Source organism: Agrilus planipennis, unplaced genomic scaffold (genome assembly GCF_000699045.2).
Source record: "Agrilus planipennis isolate EAB-ADULT unplaced genomic scaffold, Apla_2.0 scaffold68, whole genome shotgun sequence".
NCBI classification, from domain to species: Eukaryota; Metazoa; Arthropoda; class Insecta; order Coleoptera; family Buprestidae; genus Agrilus; species Agrilus planipennis.
The window spans coordinates 744,790-769,748 of NW_020439033.1; the positions used below are offsets into that span (position 1 = coordinate 744,790).

Sequence of the window (24,959 nt, forward strand, 5' to 3'; positions counted from 1 at the left end):
GATTGAAAGCGTTTATTTACTTTTCCTCTTCGCTTGTAATTACTATTCGTATTATAGGTAATCTAATCTTATCGATCTTTTGACATAAGAAACACTTATAGAATTAGTTACAGGTACCTATCTATAGTTGGGACGAACAAAATTGGCAAGTCCGCAATAAATTATCTGTGCGAATGGACATGTATTGTCTTTCTTGTTTCCATTTAGGACTATAGTTATTTGCTGCGTTTCGAGCACACCCTTGTTATACTTCATTTACTTTCTCTAGCGATGTGCCCCTTCCAATGTCTTGGATGCCCGCTGGCAAAATCGTAGGTAGGGAGAAAAAAGCTCATTATACTCTCGACTCTTGTTCATTAAACATACTTTTTCATACAGTACCTGCCAAAAGTTTTGTTCAATCATGAATAGTAGTGCGAGTTGAAAACAAGCGTTAAAGCCTTTAATATGCCTTCAAATATAAACAAACATGATATTTTCAATAGTAAATGGTACCAATAACAGCACATTTGAGCAATGCAATTAAAGTAGATAAAATGGTCAGTTTTTCCGTGCAGTACTGCACGGAATATACGCTCCTCACCTGTTGAGAGTTTGATCGAGAATTGTCTCCTTTCTTTTCTAGCCTAGTGCTGTTCTTTTATACTTTGCGTCGGTCAAACTGAAGGTCACATCGCTACAGAAACTAAACGAACAGGCAAAATGAAAAGAGATAACCAAATAATAGTAAGCGGTGTAGCGGTTAGACGTTGCTTTAGTACAAAAATTACATTTTTAAACAAGTATCTTTGCTTTCCTAAATTCCTGAAAATGTTGAATATTTTGTAAAGTCCGATGCTGGTAACATCTTCAAATACTGCTTGTCTGCATCTCTTTCTGTTACACATCAATTGGTGAATGTCATTCCTTTTTCTTTATAAGTGTCCGCTACAATTCCTCTCTGACATCTCTTTTCTATGCAAACGATATTCAATATAACGTCTGCCGTGAGTAAAAGTAGGCGTTCTGTCAGCAACTACTCTAGTCTAATTAGTACGTTGAAGTACTGCGGAGTATGCCAATTTTGAACACTCGAACCATATTCGACTGGTTTCGTTTACCACCGTCCACATTTCGCTCCAAACATATTATCTATCCCACTACTAAAGAACTAAAAGATATTGATCTATCAACGAACTTCATGTACACTGTCCTTTCTAAAATCGATTAACAAAAATAAAGACAGACATAAAAGATAACAGTGACCTAATAAATGAAATAGATTGAAAAAGGATAGCGCTATGCGCTACCAATCGCTGCTAAACCGAATAGGGATATTACTAGTAACTAAGAGTGTATGAATCAACACTTGTTCTTTTTTGCACCTGCAATGACGTAACTTCATTCTTTCCTGGGATGGATAATACCCTTTCGGTAACCAAAAACACCAATGTATGTTCATCCTTAAAGCTGTCCTGTCTTTTATTTTGTAAAATTGAAAACGGTAAAAAGCGCCTATTAAGGGATAATGCCGCTAGATAGTAAAATCTAGAAAACTAATTTCAAAAAACTACTAATGCATTTTGCATACTGCATATTTCATTATTAAAGAAAAACTGCAACTGTTCTACATAAGAAATGGTCAGTATTCCTAGAGTCCTAACGATTTATTATTAGGATGAAACGTCAGTAAAATCACTATGGAAATCCATAATTCTGTTTTACCGAAATACGTATCAGCTTTTATTTAGTTATTTATAGTCTAAATACCATTTACGGAAAAATCCTTCATTCCTTCATATAACAATCATAATAAACAAATATTTTCATGAGACCTTGGAATTGAAAACTTGCAATGTACGATAAAAATATAAAACAATGAAAGATAAAAATTAGCGATATGCATGTAGAAACTGAACAGTTAAAATATGTAATGAATCATTTTCGACTGTTTTACTTATGCCTTACTTATAAACTGAACTGAACTTACTGATAAAAAAAATCGAATTTTTTAAAGCTTACGTTATCCAAAAAAAAAACAATATGCAGTAATGAAGATTGCTTATTGTACAGTTGCTAATACAGTCTCAAATGAAAGGATTCTATCCGAAACGCTCTAATGATCTCCTTGATATGTAAATTCCGTCCGGAGGTTCTTTTATTACCATAAATAAATTCCGCATAAACATATCTGCACTTATAAACAAAAGAACATGATCACAACATCAGAAACTTCGTTCGTGTTACCCTTTCCTACCGCAATCTGGGTCTCTGCTCCATTACTAAGCTACTACTAATCAAAGCGGTAGGGATTCGGGTTCAATTCTCGGCAAGGACGTGATAATGCAAAATTTTTCCTCATTAATTTGACTGTAGATAACCAGTGGTAAAAATTGATTTAAAAATTAATTCACTTTAAAGTCCTTATAAAGTTTGCAGTAATGAAATAAATACATAGACATAGACATACATATTGTTTTTAAATTATCAAAACGAGATATGTATTCTATTTCTCCTTTTTAGTTTCGTTACGTTTATGTACTTTTGTTAATAATTTATAATAGGGTTAACTTATGCAATTATGTTTGGTTTGATCCTTCCAAACGAACTTCCCATAGAATATCAGCGTTTTATTGAAAAATTTGTAGCAGAAATGGTAAGTAAAAAATAAATATAAATAATGACTTACCCCATCCTTTGCTATTTTGTAGGGTAGGTCGACTGCAACCTGTAACAAAAAATTACATTTAGTCCAAAAAGAAACTTGTAACCACGACGTTTTCGGCGTATGAACGAACCATTTTTTACATACTCTCAATTTTGAGGCGATGTATTACGAATAAACTATAAAATAATTTAAAGGTTTGCTATGTTTTAATTTTAATTACATGTATAACTAATTAGTGACAATAGAAAAAAACAAATCATTCTGTTAATTCTTTAGTCGGAGGTTTACTGCAATATTAAACACTTAATTGCGTCATATTTACTTTGTATTCGCAGTGACAAACTGCATAACTATAAATATGTCCTTTTAATTAAGCGTTTAATAGTTTGTAAAGGTGCATAATGGAATGCGGTCGACATCCGATTAAAGGAATGAAACATTTCATGATTTACGAGCTTTTCGGTTGGTCAATGCGCGTTCGTCGCTGGACGAAACTGGGATGAGTAAAATGTAACAACTGAGCAAATGTTTCAGTTTGCTCAAGCCCTGCAGCGTCATATAGTGACATATTGTACACTGTTAGAAATAAAGTTGAAATTACTATGTGAATCACCCTGAGCCCATCATTGATTTGAAGTATTTACTGACTTTCTTCCGTATCAAATGTCCACTTTTTCATAACTGAATCGATTTATTCATTTTAATTTAAGAGAGGAAAGGCTTTTCATCTACTATTGAGTAACTCAAGACCTTTAACAGACAAGCAACATGTTTATTAGAGATATGGAAAATGGTTCTTTAAAAGTATTTAAATACAAAATGCAAATACTTTTTTGATTTGTCATATCGTCATCATCATAAGGTCGTCAGTCTTAAGACTGGTTGGATACGTACCTCTACTCTTTCCTATCCTGAGCTAATCGCATTTCCCTAAAACTAGAACATCCCACATCCTTAACTATTTACGACCAGTAATCTAACCTAGGTCTACCTCTATCCTTCCTAACTCCTGTTTCTGCATCTAATATGTCTCTGACTAGACCTTTATGCCTGAAATGGTATCCTACCAACCTATTTAGCTTATTTTTTATTGACTTCCATGGAGTCCTCTGTTCTCCTATTCTTTCTGATACCTCTTCATTTCTAACATTTTCTACCCACGTTATCCTCATCGTTTGACTATAATAGCATATTTCGAAGGCTTCTAACATTTTCTTTTTCGCCGCGCCCACTGTCCATGTTTCGCACCCGTACACCCTTGAACAACCTTTTTCGAATTTCTAAATTAACCGTTCGCGAGCATAGAAGTTACTTCTTTTTATTGAAAGCGACTCGACCCTGCGCTATCCTCTGCTTTATATACCTACTACTCCTTCCGTCCTGACTTATCTGACTTCCTGGATTTCTAAAATCAGCCACTTCTTCCAATTTTTCGTCTCCTATCTTTATATTCGCTCTTTCGCTACTTTTTCTTCTTGTGATACCAATCGATATTATTTTACGAGCTGTTTTGTCGTAATTCATAGAATTTCGTAGTTTCTTTCTCTAGGTACGATAAGTGGTGATTTGGCAGGTGCTGATATCAATTTGGAACTTCAAAATTCCATGGACCATAACATTGAACCCGGAAAACAATATCCATCCAGTGTTTTAGATTATCCGTTTCCAAGGAGTTTAGAACTTTTTGGGCTCTCTTCAGTTAAAGAATTAGAAGGCAATCATGGAATGTCACTTTATCCCTTTTTTAAGCTTCGAATATATTTAATGGCTAATGTGAGCAACTTTTATTCATTATTTCATATAATGTTTGATCAGTGATACTAGTAAAATGTATTTTGCATTTTACAAATAGAAAATACGTTTGGTAAAGTATTTTAAATAAGATACAAAATGTTTTTCTCAAAAAGTATTTAAATGTAATATCAAAATAGGTATTTTTTTAAATGCAGGTATTTCAAATAAATCACATCTCGGATATTTATGCACTAAGCCAAAAACCGCCTTTCTTAACGATATGAGTAGAAAATTGTTATACTCAGGGTGTTAAGGATTATAGTCACACATGTCTGTATATTATACCCTGTATATTTTCTATGAACGAGTTTGTGAGGTAACCCTGAGTGGGGTGATTGGGATATACAAGGTTCATCGATTTTTGTATGCCATCTTGGCGGTGGTTTTTTACCTGTGCAACACGCATCGTGTTGGCATTCTTTTCGAGACACACATACAGTCCACAACGCACTTCACTCATTTTATTAACAATAAAGAGTTAAACCAGACAAAATAGATTTTTACTAGTGCCTATACAACTCAAATTATACACAGGGTAAGAATTTAGGATTTTATGCTGGTCTAAGTAAATTTAACACCTCTTCCCCTTTTTGCATAATTCGAAACTCGAGGGACTCTTAATTCGAATTAAAGCGTCGTTTGTTACGTAGCAATGATTTTTTCGTTCGAATTACCGAGTGCATAAAAATGTATTGATTTAGTTCGAAATATAAAGAGATTTCGTAGGGAACTCGTGATAACTTTGAATTATAGAAAGGTTAGAATTATCGCAGGTTTGAATTAACGAGAGTCGACTGTAATATGATCGAAAACTTAACGGTTTCGTTTGTTTTACATCAATGTTTCGCTTGTCGTCCCACACACCGAGGATATACTTATCTGCAAAGTAACTAGCCCACATCGCCTTATACAAATCTGTTATGTCCTTATAGGCGGAAAGAACATGTTGGATAAATCTACGAAAATGTGTATGTATCCCTACTCTCGAACTAGCTTCTCCAGGAACAATATTTATTTGATAAGAGTGATTTGCGAACCGGTATTGCCAGTAATATACGCTAATGGACTTCATATGCATAGAGACAACGGTGGGTGTGTAAATAGCGCGATAAGGAAAATGAAAATAATAAGAAGCCGTTGCTCTAACGATAAGTCTATAAATGGAAAATGCTAAACAATAGAATGATGCAAAAATGAATATTTATCGCATGCGGGATTATACGTACAATTATTCACAGCTGCAATCAACTTTCAGGATCTAAGACATTACGTATGAACATATGCACGCACTGTAATAAAAGTCACACATTTCATTTTACAGTATACAAATATTAAATTATATTGCATGGAACCATCAAAGTGCCTCATCACCTTTTGAAAAATACGCAGTGGTTTAGAAGGATTTGCATTTGATTAGCCATCATTTCATACAAACAATGAAGTAATGTAAGTGTGGTACATGCAATTCAAAGGTTTATAGAAAAAATTTTGAGAATTCGATTAGTTTAGGACACTCTTCAGAGAAGCGCATGATATTTTTTTTAGTTAAATGTGATACACCAAGTTATATATCTTCGCTCATCATCATTATCGGTACTGTATGAAAATAAATAAAAGTAAAACAAAAATACAAGTATACAAGGAAAGAAAAAGTAGGGAAAGAGGAATATAGGAGACGAAAAATTAGAACAAGTGGCCGATTTTAGGTATCTAGGAAGTCAGATAAGTCAGGACGGAAGGAGTAGTAGGTATATAAAGCAGAGGATTGCGCAGGCTCGAGTCGCCTTCAATAAAAAAAAGTCACTTTTATGCTCGCGAAAGGTTAATTTAGAAATTCGAAAAAGATTGTTAAGGGTGTACGTTTAGAGCACGACGCTGTACGGGTGCGAAACATGGATGGTGGGCGCGGCGGAAAATAAAAGGTTAGAAGCGTTCGAAATGTGGTGTTATAGGCGGATGATGAGGATATCGTGGGTAGAAAAGGTTAGAAATGAAGAGGTATTAGAAAGAATAGGAGAACAGAGGACTCTATGGAAGTCAATAAAAAATAGGCGAGATAGGTTGGTAGGACACCTTCTCAGGCATGAAGGTCTAGTCAGAGACATATTAGAGGCAGAAACAGGAGTTAGGAGGGGTAGAGGTAGACCTAGATTAGATTACTGTTCGCAAATAGTTAAGGATGTGGGCTGTTCTAGTTTTAGGGAAATGCGAAGTTTAGCTCAGGATAGGAAAGAGTGGAGGTACGTGTCCAACCAATCTATTGTATCATGTATTTTGCACAATTTTCTGAATTTTACTTATCACGAACAAAAAGCTGATAAGAAATAATGATGTATAAAACCTATTACCGCAGGAACAGCATTAATAATAAAATTAAATTAAAATACAAACACAATTTATGAGCCAGAAAGGGAATTAACCTTGTCCAGATGTTTGAAAAGTCACATTAACTAATTGTTTAAATATTTTATTCGGCTAATGCCTGGGATCTACTATTAAACATAATTTGTCTAAAAATCATGGTCACCCGCACACATTAACATTTCTACACTAATTTAAATGTTAATTAATCTTCCAGTTGATTAATTAATTAAAATCAGACGTAAATGTATGTTATGTATGTAGTGTAATACTGCATATCCCTTTTTAAGCTTCTACTTATTACCGAAGTATTAATTAAGTTTTCAAATATGAGTATTTCGTCTTAAATAGGTACGAATTAGAAGTATTAAATGTTATAAAAAGAAGAGAAGAGGTGGAAGTTAACGTAAGTAACTTTGACCCAAAGGATAATGGAACTATCAAGAATAAATGTAAATTCGGCCGGTTTGCGTTCATCTTCTTCCCCGAATGTCCGACCTACCTCAAAACTAAGCGCCACCAAGACTTTAAGGGATGATTTTATATAAGCTTTATCCCGAAAATAACATCTAATGGAAAAAGCATCGTCGCAGGCATCGTTAGTATAGACATGAGCGATATTTTGCTTCTGTTAGAGTTTGTGAGAAATTGGTGTACATTCAATCTTTATAGACGTTGTTAATAGCTATTATAATATAGATATATATTGTAGTATACAAAAAAAACAAGAAAGAATTTCACTGAATAAGGGATAATAAGAACGGTCTGTTACGCCCGTTATTTAGGGGAGGGGGTGTAGGTCGAAAACTGGTGTATTTTGCGTTATGTAACAATTGTTTCGCTGCAGTACAGTTTCTTCAGTATAGGAGATAACCTTTTAACTGGCGTGTGGATGACCCCAAAGTCCTTGGTAAGGGTTGGTGACAGGTGTATTATCTGTATGAAGTATCCGCACATGATACATTCTTCTATTATAAAATGATTAATCATGTCAAAATATCGTAAATAAAATTACTTTCACTAATTTCACATAGTGACAGAGAACATATAACAAGTCCTTAAAAAAAAACTAAATCAATTATCGAGAAAATTTCAATTTAGTCGCATAAATCATCGTCAGACATTCACAGATATTTATCACTTGGAATATTGTCAAGTAGATAATATATGACAAAATCTTTTTATCATGAAATGCAATATCTTGTCTGCATGCGATCTTAAGCCTTTCCGGAAAATTAATTTTCATTATGAAATTTTAATTTGGTAATATGTAATGATAAAACTAACTTCACAAACATAAATTATAATACCCTTACGTACTTTAAAGTGAATCAGTCTGCACTCTGTTTACACCTCTTTTTTATCTTGATGTGACTTGACTTTGACTTTTAAAAATGTATCCAACGAAACACTATTCATCATCATCATCGTAAGGTCGTCAGTCCTAAGACAGGTTGGACACCTCCACTCTTTCCTATCCTGAGTTAATCTTCGCATTTCCTTAAAACTACAACAACCCACATCTTTAACTATTTGCGAACAGTAATCTAACCTAGGTCTACCTCTACACCTGTTTCTGCCTCTAATACGTCTCTGACTAGACCTTCATGTCTGAGAAGGTGTCCTACCAACCTATCTCGCCTATTTTTTTATTGACTTTCATAAAGTCCTCTGTTCTCCTATTCTTTCTAATACCTCTTCATTTCTAACCTTTTCTACCAATGTTATCCTCATCATTTGCCTATAACACCACATTTCGAAAACTTCTAACCATTTCTTTTCCGTTGCGTCCATGGTTCGCACCCGTACAACGCCGCGCTCCAAACATACATCTTTAACAATTCGAATTTCGAATTTCTAAATTAACCGTTCGTGGGCATAGAAGTGACTTCTTTTTATTAATGGCGACACGACCCTGCGCTATCCTCTGCTTTATATCCCTACTACTCCTTCCGGCCTTAATTTTATTTTTATCATTAAATATTGATTAATGTAAAGGCTAGTTTTCATGAAGGCCGCACAAGAAATTCACGGAGGCCGCATGCCCTTGGGGCAAATCGGTGGTTGGTGTGCGCTCGCCGTCCTTAATATTTCCGATGAGATTAACTTAATACCCATAAAAAACGATTTTTTTCATAGAGTATATACCGAAATTTGGTTATTATACATAAATAAACATATATAGCCATTTTCTGGCTTAATTCTTCAATTTAATTTAATATTATACCTACAATTAATTATAAAATTGAAACCCACGCCCCACGCTTCGGTCAATACGCTCATAAAGGAAACCATTTTCAACTTACACCAGGTAACCGCTCGCGAAAAAGATGAAAGGATAATTTAGACGTTTTAGATTAGCATACCGATAGAAATTCATGTCATTCAGCACGATTTTACGAGCACCAAGAGAAAAAAAGGTCGCGTACATAAATTATAACAAGTGGTTGACAAATTAGACGCATAATAAATAATACAGATCAGTATTACACCTGCTGATTCGATGATTAGTCAGTTTTTTGTCAACACCTACGTATGTACATGTATATATACATATATATTGTAGAATCTGCTATAACCAGAGGCGTCGACAAAAAGGAAGCAAAAAGATCAGTAGATAAACCGTATAATCAATATGTTGTTGGTGGTGTTGGGGTGTTTGAAAAAAACTAGAGAAAACGAATCTAAGGTGCGAATGTATTTAAAAATGTAGAGTACAAAAAGAAAGATCTGTGAACATTGTGCAATTCATCAACTTCAAGAGATGGTAAGGAAAAATTTTTTTTAGTAGAAAAAGCACCGCCGCAAATGAGCCAGTTTCTAAAAGTCAGTTCCTTCACATACTATGTAGGATTTTCTTTCACGCTGGAAACATGCAACGAGAAAGCAGAGAGTCGCATGGGGTCGCTGAATCCAAATCTGAGGTCAATTTAACCTCAGCACGTCAGGGTTTGAATATAACCACTAAAACCGTTAGAAAAAAGATTCGGTCTGGGGCTCTGACTATGTAGATATACAATCTCAGGTAAAGTTAACCCCCCCAAGTTAGAGTTTTGGACATACACCCAAGAAACTCAGAAATCCACTAAAACCATTAATCATGATAATCCCAAACGATTTTAAACCTAAAACAGGAAAGCCAATCGACACACTCCTCTTCCACTAAATGTATAATCTATTTGTGAGGTAGATTTCACAAAATTAAAGTTGCCTACCGTTACTTACAAATATTATATAGAGTTTTACAGAGTTCAACACCTTCGCAGTCCAGAGGATACTCTGTCTCAATTTTGTAAAATATACCAGGAATCGATTCGGATTGAGAGATTGAGCGAATGAGGTTTTAGGGTTAGGGGTGTAAAAGATTACGAAGTTATAGTAGAAGAATTGATTGGTTATCGGGTTTTAGGCTTAAAATCGTTTGGGATATTTTCATGATTAATGGTTTTACCGATCCGACGGGACTTGAACCTTGACGAAACTCTTGTACAAACCAGAGTGAGTAAATCGGCTTGCGAGTTTCGATGATTTAGGGAACCATAATGAGGGGTTCTTAAAGAGAAGCCAGACTAAGGCAAGTCCATGAAAGAGGGCTGCAGCTCTTTCAATACTCAGAGATCACGAGGATCGGTATGGCTCTCTGATGCACAATACTGCGATATGGAAGGTAACGAAAATCCATCACATTATGATATCCCGAGTAAAACAAACCGAACTCAAATGATGCCGTCCTCTGGAGTAAAGCATTCCGGATGTAAACTAGCCCCCCATTCGGATGTTCGGGCGGGGACTACCTCGGGAGATGTCATCCATAAGTGCAATATTTCACTAGCCGGGGCGTGGAATGTTAGGACAAGGAGGCAAGTAGCGAAATTGGAAAATTTGAAAATTGAGATGAATGAAGCTGCAGACTTCTGGAATGGAGACTTTAGAATAATACATACAGGATCGGTGGAAGATAATTGGGGGTAGGAATTGTAATACGTAGGAAAGCAGGACAGAGTGGAGAAAGTTATTTACAAAAAAGCGATAGCACACAGATAATTTAGAGCTTCTCTTAATCCGTGGGCATAAACAAACTATTTATATTTACAGAGTTGTCAAATAATTAATACGATTATGATTTACCAATAGCGCCAAGTCACATGTAATCTCATGAAAATGGTTGGCCAAATTTTTGTTCGTTTATTTATCAGCTTACTTCGCCGCCTATGACGTTTAGTTAATTGGCGATTTAATTTATCAATAAATATTAAATCGAAGGTTAATTGCACTTTGTACCCAGATGGACCTCCCAAATAATATATATTGCAGCTGGCAAAAAAAGAATCAAAAATAAATAAGTACATTTACATAAAATTCCTGTTTCTGTGTGTCAATTTAAATTCTGTTTCAGAAATTGATTTTTATTAAGTTGTTTATTCGATTACGAAGACCATAAAGTAATTTTTGACATCTATCCTTTGCCGTGGGATTATTAAACTGTTTTATAACTATATTTACGTCGGTGGGGATTATATCATAAGAATCCACGTATATATATGTTTTAGGTGAACATAGACATCGAACGATTATATATCGCGTATTACATTGATTGAAAAAACATGATCCGAACTAATACCTTTGGCGATAAAAATTGTAAAACAATCAAAATGTAATTTTCCATTGTAGATTTTCGTAAACAACATACTACACTAATCTAAGTGTAATTCCCCTTGCAATTTTTACTAGGTATCTGAAGGTAAGCATGGTACATTTGATACAATTTTCATTTTATCTTAGGACAAAATAAAATGGATAATCTATGTAATCTTTTGACCATAATATTCTCTAATAAAACATATTTTGAGCTTAAAGCAGTTTCAAGCCAAGTAACTGAGTCCTATGCTTTTAGGACGACTCGTAAAACAAAAACTACTAAACTTAACCTAACAAATTTGACAGCAAGTGTCTATTATTCTAAAAACATCGGCCAATCCGGAAAATTATAGTTCAGAAGATTACCTACAAGAAAATCTGAGTAGATGTAGTAGTAGTAGTATTTGTGATGTTAATTCTTTTCTATATTAACAAGAGGATTAACTAACAAGATGAGTAATTACCAATTCATGGAGAAGTTTAAAAATAACGGTTGTCAAAATGATTTAAATTCAATAAGCGTACCAAAGAAAGGAGGTCCGTGACAATTTACATGTTGACAAATAACAATTAGCAATTAATTCAGTAATGAGCAAACGTACAGCGACAATGTAACAAATAGTAAAAATGTACGATATGTATTGACACAACACGGTCCTCACTCATCCATATTCATTATGTGAAACGAGTATTGATATTGAATCTTCCAAGTAACTTATTAAAATATAAAATAAGAAGTGTAAAATGTTTATTAATTTCTATTATGGAGTCACGTAGGTACTTAAAGATAGCACGGTATTTGATTCAAAATGACAGATAATTTGGATTTGGAAACCATAAGAATTATAATTGCCTAATACATGCCTATGTACATGAGCAAATTATTGTGTAATTATGCTACTAATGACAAAACAAGTTGAGCTTCTAGGTGGTACCTTTTACTTGGAAGGTTTAGCAATTCTTACAATTTATATACAAACTCATTAACGGCAGAACTTGGTAGGCGCGGATACGTCTTACATAAGAAGTTCTCTTAGGGACTTACTTGTATAAGGTATAACGCTAAGCGTTACAGTACTTCAACAGTACACATCTCTACCTATGTGTGAACAGCAATCTAATGTAGGTCTCATTCTGCTATTCTTAATTTTATGTTTCTATTACCTTTTTCATTTTCGTTCTTTTCGTTCAATTTTATCCCCTCCAGCTCTACTCTGACGTCACGGCTATCAACTGTCATCGTTAGTCATCTTTGACAGCTGTCAACGTCAGCCGTCTTTCAAGGCTTTGACACTTACTCAGTTCCTTCTGCGGGTGTTCCCTGAGCAACAGGCGAAGAGCGCATTAAGAAATGGCATGTAGGCATGGAAGGAGGGGGGGTAAACCTGAACCAAAAAACAAAGGTGCACATTTATAAGAAAATGTACGGGTTTTAGAGGCCGAATTGTCATAGCTTATCTAATAATATAATTCGAAGTGGTCTGTATTCTGTCGAAACTGCCATACGCGGATGGTGATTTCGATCTTTTTGGATCTCATCAGCGCGTCGCAGACAGCTCCGACAGAACACAGACCAACTTTTACCTGGTGTCTTAACAGCGCGTTTTAGAAAATACTGATGAGATCCAAAAAGATCGAAATCGCGATCCGCGTATGGCAGTTTCGACAGAATACAGACCACTTCGAATTATTTTATTCGATTATGGTAACGTGCCTATCACGTTGAGGTTAGCTACGCCGGGATTCGTTTCAGCAAGTAGTTATCCATATATTTAAATGGACCTTGTTGGAGCATACGTAATCCTAAAATGTAGCATCGTACTACAGATGGCGTTTACTGCGCCATTTGTGGTATTTTTTATAGCTTATTTACTAATAATCCAAGATTGTTAGTTTTAAAATAATAAAATTTTTATTAAATTATTCGATAAGCCTTAAATGCACTTAAGTACCTTTACTAATCTAGCAAGTTGGCCAAAATGAAAGTAGCACGAATATGCCCACGGCAAGAAAAAATGCTTATCAACGAAACTTTTGAAGTATTCCGCGATTAATGATTTTACGCCTTTCTTGTCTCCAGTATAAATCAGTCAGCAAAATCGTAAATTAATTCTAACTGTTAACGCTACACAGTCGAGCGGGTTTGGGAGCAGATGTAAACAGCATCGTTAGAAGTAATAAAATTATATTGGCGCATCTTATATAAAAAAAGGAAAGTACGCATAGCTACTACGGTTAGCTATTTATAAAGGTGTTAAAGTAGACGGCACATCATACACACACACATACACACAACATACTAATGTTTGCACATAAGGCTAAACGCTAGCGGGTATTATAATATACTTTGTATTTTCGTCATCCACACTTCTATAGAGCTTAGTAAACTAATGACGCTAGCCATTCGTTGATTCAAATATTAATGTGAAAATTAATTTTCAATTTTTTACCCACTATAAACTAGCTCAAGTTAATGAGGGAAAATTTGTTGCTGTTGTCACACCCTCGCCGGGAATCGAACCCACTGCTTGGTGGTCAAAGAAAATGTCTAGTAAAAGTCAAGATCAGCGCTAGAACATTTCCCGTCCTGTGGAAATCGAATGTTTGCTGTACAGTTCAAGAACTACTAAAAGTAAAACAATAATACTGGTAAACAAGAAAAGAAAATGTAGGCAAAGAGCGGATACAAAGATATGAGACGAAAAATTCTCTTCTCAGACATCAAGAGCTAGTCAGAGATATTAGAGGCAGAAGCAGGAGTTAAGAGGAGTAGAGGTAGACCTAGCTTAGATTACTGTACGCAAATAGTTAAGGATGTGGGATATTCTAGTCTTAGAGAAATGCGATGATTAGCTCAGGATAGGAAAGAGTGTACGTGCTTGTTCAACCAGAACAGAAAAAGTATGCAAAATTAAGGAAAAAGAAGAAGAGAGAGCCGGTAATGCTTTTCTAACCACTGCATTCAACTCTTCACAGAGGACTCTATGGAAGTCAATAAAAATAGCCGAGATAGGTTGGAAGGACACTTTCTTAGGCATGAAGGTCTAGTCAGAGACATATTAGAAGCAGAAGGAGTAGAGGTAGGCCTAGATTAGATTACTGTTCGCAAATAGTTAAGGATATGGGTTGTTCTAGTTTTACGGAAATGCGAAGTTTAGCTCAGGATAGGAAAGAGTGGAAGTACGTGTCCAACCAGTCTTGGGACTGACGACCTTATGATGATGCATTCAAAAATATTCGCGTAACTTTTTCTTAAAATTTTTGTGTGTATCGACCGATTGTGAGAAGAAAAAGGTTAAGAATTGTACAAATAGTCGCGCATAAGTGAGTTTACTGGAAACTATTCAACAGCGACAATTATTGGTACATTAAGGTTAATAAGAAGCGCCCCCAAAAATGTGCCCCGTGTGCAAATGCATCTTATACACATGTGTATGTAGGTTACGCCGGCCCTGGAAAATGTTCAACCAGAAATTATGAAACTAATAGGTACGACGAATGTTCTATTAAAGGCAAAAGTTTCTTTTATGCAGACTAGTTTAATAACGTGGAAATTTTATTCCTTCTCTTGATGAAGGTGCATTATTAATGTCGACATTACACCTGCTATTACTCTCAAATAGGAAATTACTATGCAACGGGATGATGAATGAACTGCTTCACTAAGCAAGTGTTTACCTGCAATAAGTAGGCAATAAAAAAACTTGTAAATTAACAGGTCTTTTTACCTTTGCGAAAATATTACTGTGCCTCACACCTCTCCCAACTTTCCTTTACCGTCTTAATTAGATGCTAAAGTGTCAAGGTGAGGTTCGTCGGCTAATATTTTCTTGTAAAAACATAATTACCTCCAATCTGAATTGCGATTCGATTATTAAAGATTAATAAGTTACCTACAATTAATACGTATATTATAGACACTTAAATTTACGTAGTAGACGAAGGTAATAAAGTACGTTATTTATCAATGCAATTTATAGGTATGTATTAGTGGAATTGTCTGTAAGTTAAAGAGATATTTTATTCTTTCTGTGTACTGCAATTCATTCATTTTCTAATAAAAAAAATTAATGTGGAATAAAATACGTAATTTATCAGTGCAATTTATAGGCATGTATTAATGGAATTATCTGTAAGCTAAATAGATAGTTTATCTATTCCTTGTGTATACAGTAATTCATGCATTTTCGAATAAAAAAAATAACGTGGAATTATTTTAATATTTCTGAGGGGTTGTAGCCACTACAATATACTTACGTGCGATGAGAAATGAAATATAAACTCTCCATAATATACTCGATATGTGTTTACGTTATATGGATCGATTAGTATAATTGAATTGAACGCAAAATTTTTCATGTGGCACAAAAACATTGAGGATATTCATTTTTCGTTAGTGTGTAAAATCCGCGGAAAATCAAGATACTTAACTGAAATACCTTTCTTGCATCTTTAATACATCAAAAATATGTTTACTTTATTTCTTTCTTTCGTTTCAGTTTCAATCAAGTTTTGTTTGATACGAGGAGCTATTTACAACTGCATAATTAATTTAAATCATTATTGACGATAATTCAAATAATCGATTCCGTAGACCAGGGGTCGGGGAACTTTTTTAATCATTACCCCAAAATATTTTTGTGTAAGTTGATATTACCCCATGGCGAAGAGCAAAAAAAAAAAAGAAATCGCCTCTTTTTAGCATCTTTCATATTATAGCCCCCTTGATAATTTTGAAAAGAAAACAACACTTAGTGGTGGGGAGTGAGATGGCGTGGCCTGCATATGTCGCTAAATTGTTTAAGTTGAAAAAACTACTAACAGGTTTACGAGGGTGGATTGATAAGTTTCCGGCCTGACCAAGAAAAACAAGGTTTTTAAAANAAAAGTTTCATTTTTACCCCCAAAAATTTCATTTTTACCCCATTTAGGGTAATTTACCCCGGTTCCCCGACCGCTGCCGTTGACAATAATGCCTAACCTAGCTTAACCGAACCTGTGCTTCTAAATAATGTTATTATAATCGTATACATTAACAATCGAATAACTTAAATATTTGAGCATTTTTACATGTTTCGTTCTTTGAGATGATCACGAAAATTTAGTCTGAACGTCACTTTTAAGAAGTTTCTTTTTATTAAGCACTAAGTGTTGCATTTTCTTATGTTTCGACTGCATCAACATAACCCAGACGCATGTGTATCTAAATAAACCTAGACATGCCGTATTTTTGAAAATTTAAAAATTGCGGTTATTTTTAATTGTTTGTCTTTATCGATATTTTTTTTTTGTTTTCTTTTGATCTGAGAGAGATTCTGTATCGTTCTTAGTTAGTCGCCGATTTGACTTACAAAGTCGACATCACTCGTCGCGGTAAAAGGTTTATGTTGGCCTTTGCTGTGACAAATCGTTAATTTTCTCTTTGTTCAATTATTATTTGCATAATCCCCTTTGGACGACTGCCAACTCGAATCCAGCTAGAATTTGATCGTCGTCTTCAAGATTTTAAAAAGTATAGGATTGTTTCATGGGAGCTTAAACAAAATTTATCCTAAAGGACATTGATACTAATATGTATGTGCAATATTTAGATTCAATGAATTAGAAATATTAGAAAAATGATATCCATATCTTCCTTTAATTTATTCCATAGATTAAATCAGAGCCAGAATAAGGTACTAATAATTTATTTATTTTGAAACCAGATCCGACGTTATCACCTATGGTTTTTAGACGTTTTCAATACTGCAGTACATGTAGTTAATAATTAGTATTTTTTGTAGTTGCTCACACAGGTTTAGATCTTAATATTACACATATAGTACAACCATAAATTAACGGTATTAATAGTCAAACAAGTCAGGACGGAAGGAGTAGTAGGGATATAAAGCAGAGGGTAGCGCAGGGTCGAGTCGTTTGCAATAAAAAGAAGTCACTTCTAGGCTCGCGAACGATTAATTTAGAAATTCGAAAAAGATTGTTAAAGGTGTATGTACTGGTGCGAAACATGGACGGTAAGCGCGGTAGAAAAGAAGAGGTTAGAAGCGTTCGAAATGTGGTGTTACCGGCCAATGATGAGGATACCGTGGATAGAAAAGGTTAGAAATTAAAGAATAGGAAAACAAAGTACTCTATGAAAGCCAATAAGAAATAGGCGAGATAGATTGGTAGGACACCCTCTCGGGCATGAAGGTCTAGTCAGAGACATATATATACCCCAGTATCATTATCACTCAAGTAGTACTCATCACTACAATTTATTACAATACAGTAATATAATAATAACAGTCGTTATCTGACTCTTTTTATCCCTGTTTCTGCTTTTAATTTTCCTAACTAGTCCTCTATATTCACAGAAGTAATCATACCTGTTCCTTATTATTGACTTCAATTGCGCTCTGTTCTCCTACCTTTTCCGACTTTTTCATTCGTAGCACATTTCATCATCCGCCTGTAACACCATATCTCAACGCTTTAAACTCTTTCCGCCGCGCCCAGCGTCAAAACCACTTTTGAAGTTGCATGAAAATAAAAATTGATAATGTGTAACTGCAGCTACTTTACACAACAATACAAAGAGTAGGAGCTTCGTGTTTTTTTGTAAATAAATAAATAAACAAACCTAGGTACCGCTATCGGTTACCTATTTTGGTCTCAATGGCTGTCCAAGCAATTTAAGATCCCGTACGTCCTAGATATTTACATCTACTTTTGAAATCAACAACAACTAGCGGTCGTCTATGTGGTTTTTGCGATTATTAACGGCGTGCATATTTCATTAAATCGGGGCCCAGCCCCTTCCAACCTTGACTGCAGAAGCTCATTTCCTATCAAATTTATTTATGCAAATCGACAAGTTAAAAACCATTCAGTTCCATATTCAATCCCCGTCACATACATACACACACATACGCACACCCACAACGAACTAACAGCATACACCCTTATTTAGAAATATAATGAAAATTGTAGGTGGTAGGTAAAAAGTCATAAATATATTTCCCGTCAAGGTATACAGATACAGACGTACGGAATCGTATGCATAAATATTACAGGTTACTTATATACACAGGGTGTTCAACCGTCTCTATGAAAACTTTAGAGAAACCTTAGACAAAAATTTTCAGTTTCTCTCCACTCTCTCAGTCTTTCAACGTCTCTGAGAGCGTCTCTCATAGTATTTCACAGTCTCTCAGTTATTGCCTAAGTGTATTTATGGATCTCTCACAGTCTCTGTATGAGAGAATCGAACGATAAAATTGTTAATTTAGAGATTCGAGTCTCTCACAGAAACACTGAATGAATAAAACTGAAAAATTGAGAGACTCGAGTCTCTCAGAAAGACTGGGATCTCTGAAATATGTTGAACTTAGAAAATTTTAACCATGTCTATCGAGACACCACTTATTAAGAGAGTCTCTCGTTCAGACTGAATACGAAATGAGGATCTCTCTATGAGCGACTCGAGTCTCTCGTTCCGAGACGCTAAACAGTTTTTTTGACAGTCTCTTGACAATCTCTCTGAGCGACACCAGAGAGACTCGAGTCTCGCTTCCAGAGACTCTGAGAGACTGAACATTTTTATCTCGGGAGGTGTTGATTATTTTACCATATGTAAGTAAATAATGAATGATAAAAATATGTATTAAATTTGTCGACGAGGCAGAAAAATAAGCATTTAGGCTGTCACATTATGAAGGGGATGACTAAAATACCGTCAGAAATTAGAAACTATTGGAAAAACAGACAGCACTATAGATAGAGGCCAATACGTTATGAGACATAATGGACAAGTTACAGACATATTACTCTAGAAGCAAAAACAGAAGTAAACAGAGGGAAGTGGAAGATCTAGATTAGTTTACTGTTCGCAAATGGGACATACGATGGTCTGATTTACTCTTAGAATAGAATCCGAACTAACTACTAATCTTATCTCTTTTGATGGTAGTTCTTATAGATATTAAGATTGTCGAAAAATTTCCCATACTCGATAAGGTGATAATTATTCTGATATATTTATAACAAACGTTAACACTGTGGTACTAGAACTAGTACAATTTTAAAGTGATTAATCATCCCGTCCATTGGAGTCAGTCGATCTGAAAGTTCATCATAGTCTCATTACCTTTAAATATTCTGAGTAACGATTTTGAAATCTATCGATTAATACCACAAGGCATTTAGGTTTCAGTGATTTTTGTTTTGATTTTAATATTTTTCTTCATTAAATAGTAGTATTGTCCTTTACAGGAATCAAACCCGTAACACTTGGGGTGTCGTAATCAACCACTCAACTACTTCTCTACTCTCATCGGTGTGCTTACTATTGAAACATTTAACAATATAAATCGCAATAATTCATACATATAAACAAAACTCCACCCTGTATAACAATTTAGGTGTAATAAGGCGAATCATCTTGCAGTCCAAGACCTAGACGACAGACCATAAATCAGATAGTACATTTCACACCCACCCACGAAAGTGGTGTACAATTTACCGTGAAAATTAGCCATCCAGATTTTCTAACTATCGTTCTTGTTATCTACAAAATTTATTCGGCTAGCCATGATTACACCTTAACATAAACATAGTTCGGTCATAAAGATAAAGCACAAAACTAGTAAAAACGTCATAAATGTCTCGTACAACAACTGATTAGTGTGATCATTGTTTCAGAACAACAATGAACGATCACGGAGAGAAAAAATTTGTACAAATTACTGTCTGGGTGCCTTCGATTGGCAATGGAAAAATTACCATGCTAGCACAGTAAAAATTCCTATGATTTCCAGTAAAGTACATTAGAAAAATTATATGTGTTGGATTAATATTGAATACATGTTTCTTTACCGACTTTATACTGACAAGCATGGTAATTTTTCTAAAGTAAGAAATAAGCATGTATTAGAAACAGTAGGAGCACAGAGGGAGGTTTGGAGTTCAAGTCAATAAAAAATAGACAAGATTTGAATAGAGAATAAACAAATATATCTTGCCTGTAAAAGAAACGATATTAAATGCTATTTATTACAAGTTTCAATAACAATTAATTTTCAATTATAATTCTTAACCAAAATATCATTCCGTGACTTTATAAAACATCTGATCTATATAAATTCACATTACCATCTTACACGTTATCTATCAACTACAGTCCCAAGAGAAAACAAGAAAGAAGATAAATCCATTCTCACAGAAAATTTATTTTGTCAATTTTTATCATCCCAACTATAGGACAAGAGTTAAGAAAGGTAGATGTAGATATAGAAATAGTTAAAAATGCAAGATTTTCTGGTTTTAGAGAAATGCGAAGATTTAGTTTAGACTGACGACCCTGTTATGACGACGATGAAGTATTACCGCCTACATAGTTAGAATTTAGGATAGGATTTAAATAGGGATTGAAAATAATTGTTGTATTAGGGCTTTGAGCCAATATTTCTCAACCAAACAGAATTATGTATGTGCATAACAAGATTAGACTAGAAAACAATCTGCAGTGTTTTTTATTAATTGCCACACGTTAGTTAGGTGACCATGACCATGAGAAGCACCTGTTAACTTTTCAGTTTCTTTAGGTAAAAACAACAGTCACATAAAGTATCCCAATTAAATATCAAGTTTAATTAAAAAAAAATGTAGTCATCAGTGATAATATTTGTTTTCCATTCCGCATAATCACATGCATAAATATCACTTTATCGATTCAATAACTGGATGTATTATGTATGTCAAATCGATTTATTTTATTGCAATTTTTATTCATTGATTAAGATGCTTGAATACGAAAACGGCGAGGTTTGAACGGTCGCGGCTGCATTTAAATTTCGACTTTAGGTAAGACACCGGGCCAGATGCGACCAACTTTATGCAAATTAAATTAATTTAACACCTGTATTCGAACAGGTGGCTGTATAAAGGTCAACAAAAAATGATCATTCATAAAACAAAACACTACTAAAACCATACCTTCAAATCATTAGTGCTGATCGGCCACAAAGCGAATGATTTATAAACAAAATATCAAACATATCGGTTCCGTCGTGAACATATTTTTACAGGTAAAATGCAAAACATTAAATATGGGCTAAGTTACATCACCTTTTTGCTATTAGTATTAATATAATATAATAATAGTATTGTAAATTGTAAGATATAGGTAAAAAAGTAAATATAAGGAAATAAGCAATTGAGTGTGCTGGATCCTTACGAAAAATAGCTGTGACGAAGTCTTTGAAACTTTGTATTCTGGTATAGCTTTCGATGTATAGATTAAAAGTCTCAATGGGGGCTAAGTCGTAAAAACTCATCTTGTTGTTGCATTCTTCTGGTAGAACTTCCAAGCGATAATTATACCTAGTATCCATAATGTACAAAACACATAAGCATAATACATCAACATATGCATATATGTATACTCTAAAGTATTCAATACGTATAATCATTGTCCCTTGGATGTCCTTACGAAACAATACAACTTTAAGGGACCACATCTCAAAAAGATGAGTTTTTACGACTTTGCGCCTATTTAAACTTTTGATCTACACGTTCAGAACTATCAGAATCAAAAGATTCAAAGAAGGTCATTTTCCGTAAGGATCTAAGAGTCCTTCGAGTTTTACTAGTCTCGACCATTGACATCGCTGAAAATTATCCCATAAAGCAGCATTGTACTTACATAGGTACTAATTGGCTTTGATGCTAATTTTTAACGAAAGATTATCCGAGTAGTTTCGTTTGTATTGTCATTCCACGATCATTTCCAAATAATGTTAACTCAAGAATACCAAACCAATCTTGCATCTGACAACGTTGTGCCTTTCGAATTCATGTACAACTCTATGTATATATAAAAGAAAGTCGGTTTAGTTACATTCTCAAGAACGACTGAACTGATTTGGCTGAAAATTGATGAGGAGGTAGCTTAGAACCAGGAGACGGACATAGGATACTTTTTATCCCGTTCCCGTGAAAAAAAAAGTGGTATAAGAAAACGCAACTGACATGGAATGACAAAACACATCTAATAGCAAAACGAAAAATTTATCAGTCAAAACATCAGTCTAGCCGTTTATTTGTTAAAAATGGTATAGCAAAACGCAACTGACAGCTAAACGTAATGTTGATGTCTATAGTTAAGTATGGAGTTTTATTTATAATTAGATTTATCTGAAACTTGGCTTTAATGCTTTTTCATATATAAAAAGTAGTGACATACATACCTATTTCAAGATTTTACAAAATTCTACCTCTTTAGGAAGCTGAAAGGGATTTGCAAAGATTGCATGTCAGTTTTTTGTTCGATTTACTTGAAACTGGTTAAAAAATTAAAAAGTGAAGAGGAGTTGCAATGTTTAAATGTAACATATATTAATTGTGGTCACATTTACTTGAAAGTTGGTCTTAATGGTCTCTCATTTAATTTCTCGACATTTTAAAAAATTCAACCTCCAAAGGGGGGAGGGGTAAAAAGATGTTGTAATTTTTGTTTGGGACATACTTTATTTGTGGTTGAATTTACTTGAAACTTGGTATATATGTTGTTTGATATTATTAATCAAATGAAGAGGTTGCAACGTTTCCATGGGGCATATTTTATTTGTACTCGGATTTACTCGAAGGTTGCTCATTGTCGAAATTAAGCAAATACGTGTTTTGGCAATTTTTAAAAATCAACCCTTAAGGATGAAANTATTATTTGTGGGCAGATTTACTTGAAATTTGGTCTTAATGGTCTCTCATTCAATTTCTGCAAAAACCTATCTCGACATTTTAAAAAATTAAACCTCCAAAGGGGGGGGGGGGTAAAAAGGTGTTGAAATTTTTGTTTGGGACATACTTTATTTGTGGTTGAATTTACTTGAAACTTACTATATATATATGCTGTTTGATACTATTAATCAAATGAAAAGAGGTTACAATGTTTCCATGGGGTATATTTTATTTGTACTCAGATTTATTCGAAGGTTGCTCATTGTTGAAATTAAACAAATACGTGTTTTGACAATTTTTAAAAATCAACCCTTACGGATGAAATGTTGTTGCTACGTTTGTATTTAAAATCTAAGATGGCGATATTATATAAAATTAAAACGTTGTAAGGGTGAATTGGGAATTAAAAAGTTTTATGGAGAAACAGTATTAATTTCTGCGAGCGAAGCCGCGCAGAAAACCTAGTTTACCTACTATAAACTGTTCTATCTGATACTATTTATTTATTACCGTCTGTTGTTTTATGAATGCACTATAAAGTGCATATGCAAAGTTCACAAGACCTGGTCCTTCCTTTAGCTGCATTTTTCACAATTTTGCTAGTAGAATTGACTGTAGCGAATCATTCGTAATGTATAAGAAAATTGAATATTAACGTATTCGAGAAAAACTATTTATCATATACCTATTACCCATACACCTGTAATTTATTACGAAACCATTCACGGTTGTTAGGATATTTAAACATTTCTGCAGTGTAACACGTGAAGCACAAAAGAATATCGACAGGATAAATGAATAGCACTATTTACAGCCACATGCCATTAAACTGTCACTACAGCGGTACGTTATTAAGCTGCAACAAAAAGCTAATCAGAAGTTATGCGGTCATTAATAAATCTAGACACCCATGCACTTTAAAATTACGTATTTATATTAAAAGCCCGCCTGATTTATTTCCAATAACGAAAGATAAATCTTTTTCTTATTTTAATTTTTAATGGGAAAATCGTTCATTGAAATGTATGTATCAAATTATACTTTGTAATATTAGTTATACGTAAACCAGTGGTTTATGCTAGATGAAAAACACGTTGAGCTGTCGGAATCTGTTGTAGTTTTTTTGAAGTTATACCTACAAAAATTTAGAATTTATTTCTAATAAAAACTAAGTGGGATGTGAGCTATTCCACTTCGAGGGAAATGCGAAAATTGATTTAACATATATGTAGAAAAAAGCTACTGTATATGTATTCATCATAAGGTTGTCAGCCCTAAGACTGCTTGGGCACACACCTCCACTTTGTCCTATCCTTAACTAATTCTCGCATTTTCCTAAAAATAGAACATCCCACATCCTTAACTATTTGTGATTAGTAATCTAATCTAGGTCTACCCCTATTCCTTTGAACTCCTGTGTCTTCCAACTTATTTCGCCTATTATTGAGTACTCTGCTTGCCTATTACACTAAGGTCGAACCTTTCTTTTGTTGAAAAAATTTCCTATTATCATAATTCCTTATTGGAAAAAGGCTTTAAATCTGCAAGAATTACTAGTTGGCATGCATTCAGAAAGCGATAGACTGCAGATCAATTTGTCTTTCATCATCGTCATTGGGTCGTCAGTCCTAAGACTGGTTGGACACGTACCTCCACTCTTTCCTATCCTGAGCTAAACTTCGCATTTCCCTAAAACTAGAACAGCCCACATCCTTAACTATTTGCGAACAGTAATCTAATCTAGGTCTACCTCTACCCCTCCTAACTCCTGTTTCTGCCTCTAATATGTCTCTGACTAGAC

At 34.4% G+C, this 24,959-nt stretch overlaps 1 protein-coding gene across 3 annotated transcripts in view; it reads right to left on the bottom strand.

Annotated features, from left to right (window-relative positions):
• LOC108732850 overlaps positions 1–24,959 on the bottom strand; it is a 240,063-nt gene that overhangs the window by 117,421 nt on the left and 97,683 nt on the right. For all 3 annotated transcript variants that reach the window (XM_018463836.2, XM_018463838.2, XM_018463837.2), the window contains exon 2: positions 2,669–2,707. The gene's annotated coding sequence lies outside the window, so the exon portion shown is untranslated. The remainder of the gene's footprint in view (positions 1–2,668; positions 2,708–24,959) is intronic.